Source organism: Corvus kubaryi, unplaced genomic scaffold (assembly GCF_017639235.1).
Source record: "Corvus kubaryi isolate FWS band 111438036 unplaced genomic scaffold, C.kubaryi_AGA036_p1.0 37285, whole genome shotgun sequence".
Classification (NCBI taxonomy): Eukaryota; Metazoa; Chordata; class Aves; order Passeriformes; family Corvidae; genus Corvus; species Corvus kubaryi.
The window spans coordinates 920,964-932,336 of record NW_024581089.1 but is presented as its reverse complement, the minus strand read 5'-3'; positions in this window follow the sequence as shown (position 1 = coordinate 932,336).

Sequence of the window (11,373 nt, the reverse complement as noted above, 5' to 3'; positions counted from 1 at the left end):
ATCGCCCTGGCAGGACCGTGCCCGTCTCCCTGGCAGGACCGTGCCCCGTCTCAGCCGGCTCCGAGCATCCCCCGGCCAGGGGCGAACGGGGCACCCGCGCCGAGAGGCAAAGCATTGATTGATGGGCCTGGGAATTAATCCGGGGGTTTGTGCCCGTTTGGGAAACGACTCACATCGTAGCCCTTGTGGATTGTGTATTTAATAGGATGGTAGGAAATGCAGGCAGTGTAAAACAGAGTTTAAGGATACAATAATCAGTAAATGAATGTGTTCTGTAACTCTTCTGTAATCCCTTAAATACCGCATGGATTTACACTTCACAGTTCACATGGCTGCACTGGATCCATAGCTTTGGGCGTTTTGGTGGAGGAATGCTACGATTCGCTGAAAGATGGAACTGGAAAACAACTGATGTCCCCATGCCCCTTCTGAACTCCAGAGATTAAGGAGGATTAGGATTGACCACAGAGGAAACCAGTACCAAGTTCCCAGTGGAACAACACTCACAAAATGGTTTCACTGCCCTGGGCTTTTGTGCAGGTCTTTTGCACCTTGAGGGGAGTTCAAGATCACTTTTATGTAAGCACTGACCAGTCAAGCCTTAACTAACCCCAGAAGAGTAATGCAGAAGTAATAAAAAGTCTTCACTGTCCATCTTTCTGCCTCTCCCACCATGCTGCTGAGGACATTTCCATCTCTCTTGGCTAATCAGTCTTGAATATTGTTGTTTTAAAATATCCTTTTGTTAAGTTTTTATTTTATAAAAAAATAATTATTGGGAATTCTTTTCTGTTTCAATGTCTGTCATGTGTTACTCCAGTAAATAACTTTAAAAAAATCAAATATTGATTTATACGTTTGGCTTCCCTTTGTTCTATACAAGAGCAATGATTTCACTTAGCTATTATGATGGATAAAACTTCAGAGATAATGAAATACATTAAATCCCTAAGGGAAGACTTACTTCAGGTCTGAACTATTCAGACTTAAAAGCATTTGGAAAGTGTTAAACCCACTATCATTTCAATATTGTGACTTAAAACGCCCAGCAGACCCTCACAGAGCAGATGCAGTGCAAGGAACTGTTGTGTGTTAAGGGCATTTTCCTGTATTCTGACAAAACCAGCAGCAGAGCACGACTGTTGTGCATTTTATGCAAGCCTTTAATAAATCCACAGTAGCTGAATAAGAACTTGGATTTGTACACTTGTTTTAAAATGATGTGCAGCTGTGGCCAGGTGCTGAGAGCCTTGTTTGCTCCTAGCATTGGGGCTGCCAGGTCTGGCACTGCTGGGCTAAGACCGGTGAATCCTCTTGATGGGCCTGTTTGTCCCTGCCTTTCTTTTTCCCAGCCATTCCTTTTCCTGGGTAAGAACAGGAAAAATGTTTAACTTTGCCATCCTATTGGATGTATTCCCCATCCCTGGCAATGTCCAAGGCCAGGCTGGACGGAGCTTGGAGCAGCCTGGGACAGTGGAAGGTGTCCCTGCTCATGGCAGGGGTGGAATGAGAAGAGCTTTCACGTCCCTCACAACCCAAAGCGTTGCAGGATTCTCTGATAACAAGTTAATGCTTCAAGACTTGTTAGATATTCAGGGTTATTAGCAGTGTATCATATTAGCAGTGTGTTTAGCACACGACTGCTGAGGGCATCAGGTATCTCCTGCATCTTCCACATTTGCTCTGGACTGATTTAGGACTTGCTGTTCATATTAATGCAGTTGTCAACTTGTCACCTGAGTTAGTCAGGAGACACTGAGCCAAGGAATCCTAGCTAGGGAACTCTTGGAAGTCATTACCTTTAGTGAATTGAACTATGAATTATTTTTAATGAAAATATGAGTTTTTCTGTTTCTTTATATGTAAAAATGTATTTTTCAACTTTAGATGAAAATTTGGACCAAGAGGCAAAGCATGAAATTTCCTGAAAAGGGCAAAAATTCAGACACATAAAATACTAACTTTCCACATGAAAATCAATTATACATGCAAACTGCAATAGAGAAGGTGGGGGTGTATCCACATGTGAGAGGTGCAAGCATCTTCCCTGGGTCAGGATTACTGCCCTGCAGCAGTGCCAGCCCCCGGGGCCCCCTCCAGGGTTGGAGTCCCTGGCAGCAGAGCCACATCCAGCCATGGATGACTTCCTGCCCAATTTCTGCTGCCTCTGTTGATCCAGCAGCCCTGGGGGACCAAGGGGTGGATGTGGGAAGCCCAGGTTTGGCTCCAGGCTGGGATGGTCACAGGCTGCCATCCCACCTGGTGCTGGCTGGACGTGGCTCTGGGGACAAATTTTGGCCACACATTTCAAGTCAGATGAGCTGAACCCACACATTTCAAGTTCATACTAGCTCGGTTTGCATCTGACCAAATACGGGGAACAGCACATGTGGAGAATGTTATGGTGGTCCTTCAATTTTTTTGGCTAAGGTGAACAGAGAGACTAGATCCCAAAAAAAAAAAAAAATTTCAAAAAATAAGATTGTCAAAGCTTTTATTTTACTTTTTATTTTACAAGCACAGCAAGTGCCCATGCTGAGGAGATTGGTCCAGGAGGACCCAACCTATTTTATCTCTCTTTTGACAACATATCTTGACAACCACTGGTCTGAGCCAACCATTAACCATTCCAGAGCAGCCCTTCAGCTCCCTGCCTGCTCAGCAGGGTTATGGGACAGTGCCAGCCAGTGCCAGCAGCCAGGGCAATCCTTGCAGACACCGTGTCAGCAGCCCAGCCAGCAGGGAAGGCATTAGCATTCTGTAGGCAGAACATGTGAATCAGGAGATTTATTAGCTAGAGAATGAATCCAGTAGATGATAATGTGGGAGACTTGGCATCTCTGTTTTACCTGCTTCATGAATAAAATTCAGTATTTGTATGTTTAATGAAAAAAAGGAACCTCTTAATATTAAAAGGGTTAATCCTTAACTCATTTCTCTTTCACAGACAAGAAATATTTTCTGTAAGTCATAAATAACACATTTTAATAAACTGAGACTTTGATTACTTCATGCAGTCCGACTTGCATTGTAATTTTGCAGAGACTCTTTGACAGCGTTCCAACACCCAGTTTCTGTTGTGCATATTAAAAGTTCTACATATTTCAGACATGTACAGGTCTTCATGGTCTACTAGTGAACAGTGTTATTACTGAAAATAAGTTTGACCTTCTAGAGAAGTAATTGACTTTTAACGGAAAGTGATTTTATTTTTAAAAAAAACCTCATTGTTTTCATGATTTACCTTTAATTTATGTTCCCGTACTATACAGTCATTTTTCTCAAACTGCACTAATTTTGTAGTTCAAACAAGGCTTCCATTTCACCCTTGAGCCAGGATCCCTGATTTTTCTTTCAACTGGAAGTGCACAAGCTAAATTTTTGGAATCGGTTCAAGGTCAAATTCAGTTCCTTGGAGTTTTGTCTTGAATGTGAACTTCAACAAGGAATGAGAAAATGTAACTTTTTCTTAGTGACAAATACCAGCCAGTACGTTGGTGGTGGCATTAAAAGAGCAAGAGGGCTCATGCTGGCACATGCTTCAGCACTGGAAGGAGCTTTAACGGTTTGAAAAGGCTGGAAATTAATTCAAGAGGCATCTGGTTTGCCCTTTCTAATTTACTTGAATTGATTATATCCCTACAATGAGAATTTGGTAGAGAACATTTTTAATGTGGCTCCCTCCCTGACCCCCAGAAAAAGGAGTAAGGGATGAATATACCTGTGGGTTCAGCAGGCGCATGTTGAATTGCTTGAAATTCTGAGTTTATTTCCATACTGGGGGAAAAAATGTGCCTTATGTGCTTGGAAAACTGTTTCTCTAGCTAATTAGGTGTGCAAGAATCACTGGTTATAGACCACTATGTGTAATTAAGTAAGCTGTTGTAGAAGGTTAAAACTGCCCAGTACTGCAAACAAGTCAGGAGTGACTCCAGGTTTGGGGACACCATCTCTTTATTTGTGTGCAATGATGAGGGTCAGAAATCACTGACATCTGGCAGGTGCTCACTCAGAAGTGTCAGAGCTTCCAGTCTGCTCCCTCAGCAAATGTCTGTGGAGCTGAGCCAGTGTCACAGCTGTCCCCAGGAGAGCTTCTGCCAGCATTTCTGGAGAGCTGAAAGGCTTATGGGGCAGCCTTTTCACAAACACAAGAGATTTCATAGAAGAAATATGCTTTCCCTCACATTAGGGAAGTGTTTCAGCTATTAACTAGCTGAAAATGTGCAAAAAAATTGTAGACAACCATTCACCAAACCTCAGTTTCTGCAGAAAACTGTTTGAGCAGTCCTGAGCAAAAGATGAGACCCTGGGCCACGTTTCAGCTGGATGAGCTCCTCCCAGAAAGCCTGAGTTATTCTCTCTGTTCACAGCCACATATTAAGAACCTTTCCCCATACCTCCAGCATTTCACTGTCTTTTCAATTAATTAGATGACACCAAGAAACTTTGCATTTGTGTCGTTGCGGATTTCTCGTGGCCTGGAGCAGCTTCCCCAGAGATGAGCTGCTCTCCCTCCTGCCGAAAGCACTTCTGTGCTGTGTGCAGAGGCAGCAGGACTGACTCCCAGAGCACACCCAGCACTGGCTGCAGCCGGGGTGAAACAGCAGCTCAGAGCTGCTCTGGCACCACGGAGCCACTGCTGGGCCAGGGAACTTCTGAAGGGTCCTCCTTAAAGCCATCCATTGCTGCTGAGACTGCAGCCATGCTTTGCTGTCTCTGGAATTCCTTTGTTCAGAGCTGGCTGTTCATCTTTAACCCTGGTTATTTATGGTTTAGCTGATTTTGGCTGAGCTGAGTTCAGGGCTGAGTAATTTTCCAGCGACTTTGTACATGATGAACAGTTTGCTAAACTTGCTACCAATGCCTTTGATCAATGTTCTCTTATAAAACTAATTATTCAAAGCAAAACAGGCTGCTGATGCAGTTCTTAGCTCTCTTTTGAGCTGCCAGGCTGGTGCTGGATGGTGTTTATATTCTAATTGTAAATGATAATGGTATTTATTGCTCCTTCCAGTTGCTTTTACTGAATGATCTGCTGTAACTTGGGGTTTCTATTAACTTACCCAGACATTCACTTTACTCAGAGGTATTTATCACTTGTGCAGAGTCAATGGAATAGCTCCTTCACAGCAGCATAAAGGGGTATAGAGGCTGATGAAAATTTCCTAGGAAAAAAATGAAATCGTTCTTACAAGCACATAGAAAAGCAAAAGCATGAGAATCATTTCAGTGTGGCTGCAGGAGTTACAGCAGAGGATTCTTAGAGAAAGGTGCTTGAAGGAAGGATTTAAATGAAAAGTCAGGATTCATCTGAGGCTTCAAGACTGGGGAGGTTGTCTCTAGGATCAGGAGAGAAGACAAGAACAGGACTCTGTAAAAGGCAAGTTACAGAGATACCAGTGGTACCAACAAGCCTTGAGAAACAAAGGTTAGGACAGTAACCATGTACTTTATTTTTCTTTCTCAGCTGTTGGGTAGAAGCTGGTTTTGCACCAAACTTTGTATTTTTATAAAGAGAGCAGTTACTTCTTGTTGAAGTTCCATCCTAAGTTTACAGCCACGGCACAGCACTGCAGCAGGAAGCGTAAGGCACCTCAGACCTGCCTTTGGAGCCTGTGTGCACACAGGAACCCCCAGGAACACTGCCCACAGCGCTGTTAGAGCTGAGACCTTGTGATGCACTTCATTTAAATTTTCATTCTTTTTATGAACTGTTCTCTCCGTTTGTCAGGAAACAAAAACAACAACAACAAAGAAGCCAGAAAATAAAATCTCCAGTAAAGAAATCTTCCTCCCGTTTTCAAGTTCTGCATGACATGGTATTTTTCATTCTTTGCTGGTCATGTGGAAAGAGCTATTCTTCCTTGGGCTTCCTTATTTTGCTGTGTTTAGGGATTATCCTCTTTGAGTAATTTCCTACTCAAGTAAATTTTGGCCATTGTGTGTGTTTTACCTTGGATTATTGTTTGCTGAAGTTGATGCCCCTATTCATTTCACTGGGGTCAGAAATCCAGCTGTTGAAGATGTACTTCACTGTTTGAACAGAAATACTGCCATTTGACATTTCTAATAGTGTTATCCATGTTTTGACTTAGTTGGAAGAAAAGGCAACTATTATGACTACTTTTCTTTAGAGGTGTGTTAGAACCTGTAGTACCTGTGTTTATGTAACTTGTGCAAACATATTTTCAAGGTACTTCCAATTTTACACTGGAAAATAATTAATTGGGGTACTTTGGCTTGTCATGCCCCAATAGGATTTCTTCTGTTGTCCGAAAGTACAGCACTGACCTCTGTGTTTGCTTCCTTTAGCAGTGCCAGCTTCTCCATGTCAAATGCACACAGACCCTGGCCAGACTGATGGAATTATTTAGTGTTTGCACATGACTATGTCCACAGAAATATGAGGAGTCATTAGGAATCCCTCCTTAAAAAACCCACCCCGAAACATCAGTTTAGTCTTGTATGAAATGAGCAATGAGATTTCCGATATTAGAAGATACAGCTTTCCATATCTAACAAACACCTTCCTAGACAGGCTTCTCATCTGGGGATCTGCTGGGCTTTTGTCCCTTCTTCAGTAAACTCATGAGCCAGATCTGGCTGGGAGAGCAGGGAAAGGGCATCAGCTGGGAGCTCTCCTGCGGGCAGGAAGCAGTGCAGGGGGAGAAGGCGGCGGTTCCCGGGTTTGCAGCGAGGATCGGGGTGTGCACCCACCCCAGCACGGCTGTGTGCACGCTCTGGGGGCTGCCAGGGCTGATGCTGCTGCCCTGGGGCTCTCACCAGCCTCTAACACCTACTGCTGCATGCATCTGTTTGGGGTTTTCTCTGTTCTTCCTAGGACTACACAGAAGTGATTACAGAACATTACCAGGCTTCTTCCCTCTTGCTATTGCAAAAAGTTCCCACAAAGGAGCAGTGCCCTCCTTTGTACCTCATCCAAGGCAGACCCCCGGTGCCTGCTCAGGTCTACGTTTCCATTGTGTCCCCTGTGTGTGCAGTGAGTCCTTCAGGTCTGTCACTGAATGTTTCCTGGAGATCCTCGAGCTCAGGGCTCGGCTGCCTGGCTCTTGTATGAGGTTTGCAGTCTCTGCCCTCTCCAAGGACTTCTCCCCATGGGGAGCAGCCCAGGAGTTTCCTTTAACCTGGGGGGCCTCGGTCTGGGTCTGGCACCCTCTGGGAAGGCAGTAAAGGTGTGGGTGCACCCTGTTTTTCTCATTCTCCTATCCCTCACACTGGAATAAAATTTTCCCTTGGCTTCAATAGAATCACTTCTCGTTAACTCCAGTACAAATAAGAGTAGGAGCTGGTCTGCAAATGTTGAATTATTCATTGTGTCTTCAGCAGGCCTTTCTAAGATACCCAGTATCTTTGATCTATGACATCATTGGTTGTGAAAGCCAAGAGGAGACATTCTACAACTGAAATGTAAATTCCCAGATATGACCTGAAACGTGAATTCCAGTAATATTCCTCCTCCAGGTGATCTCTTATTTCATATAAATCCAGCTTAACAAATATTCGCCACCCCCACTGCAGTCAGCTTTGTGCAATTTAAAAGCAATGATGCACAACTAATTGCTGGTGCATTGTGCTCAGCTATAGCAGCAGTGAATGATTTCCAAAAGTTGATTATTCTTGGATGAATGATCTTCTTACCTCTGGTACATCCAGGATTTACTTTTGCTGCTATGATAGACAGCTAACCACATGTTCTGCCTCAGTGGAACATCAGTGTGTGGTGGTGAAATCCATTCCATGCCTTGCAGTGGGTGTGTTCTCTGATGGTTTTTGACACTGATGTTTTATGGTGCACACAATCACCAGGCCACACTTGGAAGAGAGAGGGCTAAAATGGAATTTAATGCCTCTAAATTTGATCCAAAGTCTTCAAAGAGTTTCCAAAAAAGGAATTACGCACGCTGGCAGGAGACAGTGTTTGCAGATGTAATACTTTTACTCTTTTCAGTTGTAGAATATGCAAAAAATAAACACCACCCCGTGCATTCTTCACGGCAGGCAGGCAACTTCAGTGGGCTTCTCAGGAGGCTGAAAGTAGCCCTGAGTGTTCAAACCAATGTGACTATCAGCACCTCTGTCTGCAGGCTGCTCAGCAGGGTTACCTGCAAGCTGTTCAGACTTCAAACTGTCTCTTTTAATTTTGGCAAATTAACTGAATCTTTTGCATTCAAAGCCTGGTCTGATATGAAGACCAACTCTCAGTGTCCAACCCTCAGTGCTGGAAGGAAGAGGAGGGAAATTATTAAAGACGTTTAAATGAGTAGAAGCTCAAATTGGTATTTCTGAAATCATTTAACAGGGTGCCCAGAGAATCTGTGGCTGCCCCATCCCTGGAAATGTCCAAGGCCAGGCTGAATTTTGTGCAGACACCCAGGTGTCTAAATGGTGTCATAAAATTGCACTAAATTTCACTCTTGGTGGAAATTCATGTGATTTAGTTCCTCCAGGCCCAATTTATGTTTGTAAAGCAGGTTAACAAATTGTGGAGAAGTTAGTCCAGGGTGTATTGTTATCCATTAGGGTTGGAACCTGCCAAGACCAGATCCTGATGTGATTACTGAGACAAAAGTATCACTGAAGGTCTGGAGTTTTGCCCAAAATACGACTCCAGCGCTCAGTCCTTGATCTTTTATGTCATCAGAATCATAATGAGGTTATTTGTTAATGTTCTCAGCTAAATAGTATCTAACAAGAAATCGTCACATTTGTTTGACAGAACAAAATATGTTTTCATGTGAAATCTGTTCTTCAAAATTCCAAGCCCTGTTTACACCCAGGAAATTGCTTCATTTGTAGCAATTTCCTTTTCTTTAATTCCATTTCCAATTCCCATTATGAAACTCCCAGGCATGTAGTATGGCCCAATAAATAGGTGGAGTAGGACCAGAAAGGAGGAAATACCTGCCCTTTTGTACATTTTACTCCCATTTAGAGAAGGAAAATAAGAGAGACATATACAGAAATTCCAAATGTAAGCAGTTACAATAATTAGCAGCAAGATTAGCACTTGATTAACACTTTTTTGATTTTTTTCCATATCCCCCTTTGCAGCCAGACATAAGTGGAATATTGCAGCTGACGTACTAACAGCCCTTTTGTGAAAATTCCAGTGCAGATTATGCAGCTACGCCCCTGAGCCCTGCTCCCAGCAGAGGTGGATATCACCATTCCCAGCTCGCAGGCAGGGAGGCTGCAAAATGTCCCTCAAAGCCATGCTCAGAATCAGTCACAGAGCCACAGACAGCTGGATCCACCCCGTTCTGTCCTCTTTGCCCAGTGCCCAGCAGAAAGGTCCTGAGCCGGGCTGGGGAGGCAGTTTCTGATGCTGAGCTGTGGCTCTCCAGCCCGTGCTCTGGTGGGACCCTGCTGGTGCTGGCTTCACCTCCTTCCCTGCGCTCCAGGGCACTCCGAGGGTGCTCCCCTCCTGTGCTGGCACTGTGCTCCTGCCACGTGCGGGTTCCCAGACCTGGGGGAGTTGGTGTGATTAAAAGCCAGGCAGGGGTGTCCGAGTGCTGCCCTCGCTGTGCCCGGCGTGGGGTGACATTTGTGCCATCGGCACGAGGGCCAGCAGCCGGTGACAAGGTGGCAACAAACAGCATTGCTGGGCAGGGAGGAGCAGATGTTTGACACGGGACAGGCACTGGCATGGAAGTGTAAGAGCCAGAACAAACAAAAGAAAAGAGGGGTTGGTATATATTTTTCTTCCTTGATAACAGAACTGACTTAACAGAGAGGGGAATCAGAATGCCAAGAATTACCTCCCTAAACCCAGCAGTGTAAAGCACTGGCACGATAGCTCACCTTTCCCATGCTCTACTGCTCTCTTTCCCATCTCCAGCCACTCCTGAGCAAGACTCCAGCTTCCCTTGTCCTTAGGAAAGGCTCCTGTTGCTGTTGACAAATGCCATCTGCGGCAATGTCACGGGGAGTTCCAGGGCCATACTGGTAGCAGGGTGTGTGGCTCTTCAGCTTCCTACAAATAAGGGAGATATGATTGCAAATCCGAATGTGCTGAGGGAATGGGAACCTCTTCTCACAGCCGTATCTTCTTCCATGTGTTTCCTTCTCAGCCTTCTCCATCTGCCCAGCAGCTTCCCCGCAGCCCCCGCTGCAATCAGAAGGGTGTTTTCCCGTGGAGATCTCCTAGCAACTGCTGTTGATGAGGTCTGAGGTGGATCCTGCTCTCAAGCACTGATGCAAACAGCTCAGGTCTGCTCGGCCTCGGGAACTTGACACAGTGTTTGCAATGGAATTGAGAAAAAAATTAAAGCCCAGTTACTCTGAGTGAGAGCCTGACAGGAGAGCAGCCAGTTAAGAAATGACTCGTCAACCCACAGTGTTTCCCACCAAGTTTTCCTAAATAGAGGTGACTAAATCCAGCTCCTGCATGAAGAAAATACAAATGTTCTTCCATGCTTCTGGAAATTCACATAATCAGTGTCAAATCCTGGGACACTTGTCGGAGGTTGACTGGAGAGTTGGGACTTCAATCACTGGTTTCTGTTTGCAAGGTTTGTGTACCAGACTGTGGTGACATTCCAGCTTCACCAGCCGTGCTCGAAGCCCTGCTTCTTTATGTGGGAAAATCAGCCAAACCATGTATTTTACATTACTTTATGTTCTTATTTTCCTTTGTGAAGCAAAAGTTAAAAAAAAAAAACAAACTTGAAGCATTTTTACTTTGAAAATACCAAAGAATCCTGATTGGGGTACAAAATATAGTAGAATTTTAGCACTGTTAAACTCTGAGAGATGATCTGTCTGATCAGGGTCACACACCTGAGATTACCTTGATTTAGAGACACCAGGAATTTAGATACTTTAATACAAGGAACCAATGCAGCCAAGGGTGTATCTGGCTTACTTTGAGGCCTAATTTGGTAGAGAACAGAGCAGGCAGGGAGGCAATTAAAACTGCCCAGGCTGTTTGTTTTACTGATCCTGCTTGCTCTTGTCTTCTCTCTGGTCCAGCAGCCTCATCTTCTCTCGAGCTTCCTTTGAATCAGCAGTGCCGTGTGTTTGCAGTGTTGGTGTTGAACAACCACGGGGCAATCAGGTTGGGGGAGCCCTGCAGTGGCCTGTAGTGAGCACTTGGATGTGTCAGCGCTGCCCCTGATGAGTGCAGGCTCTGTGGCTCCCAGAGCTGCTGGGTGCTGGCACTCGCACCCACCTTCCTGAGCCCTGGTGTTCACGTCGTGTTGGGAGGGCAGGGACTTTACCAGGTGCTGTTCTGCATGAGTTGCTCCCAAAGAAGTTTATCAGTCTCTATATACATCCTTGCTCCGTCTTTAAGGTCGTACAGATAGTTACAAAATATTTTATGAGGAAGAGATCTGTACTTTTTTTTCCTGC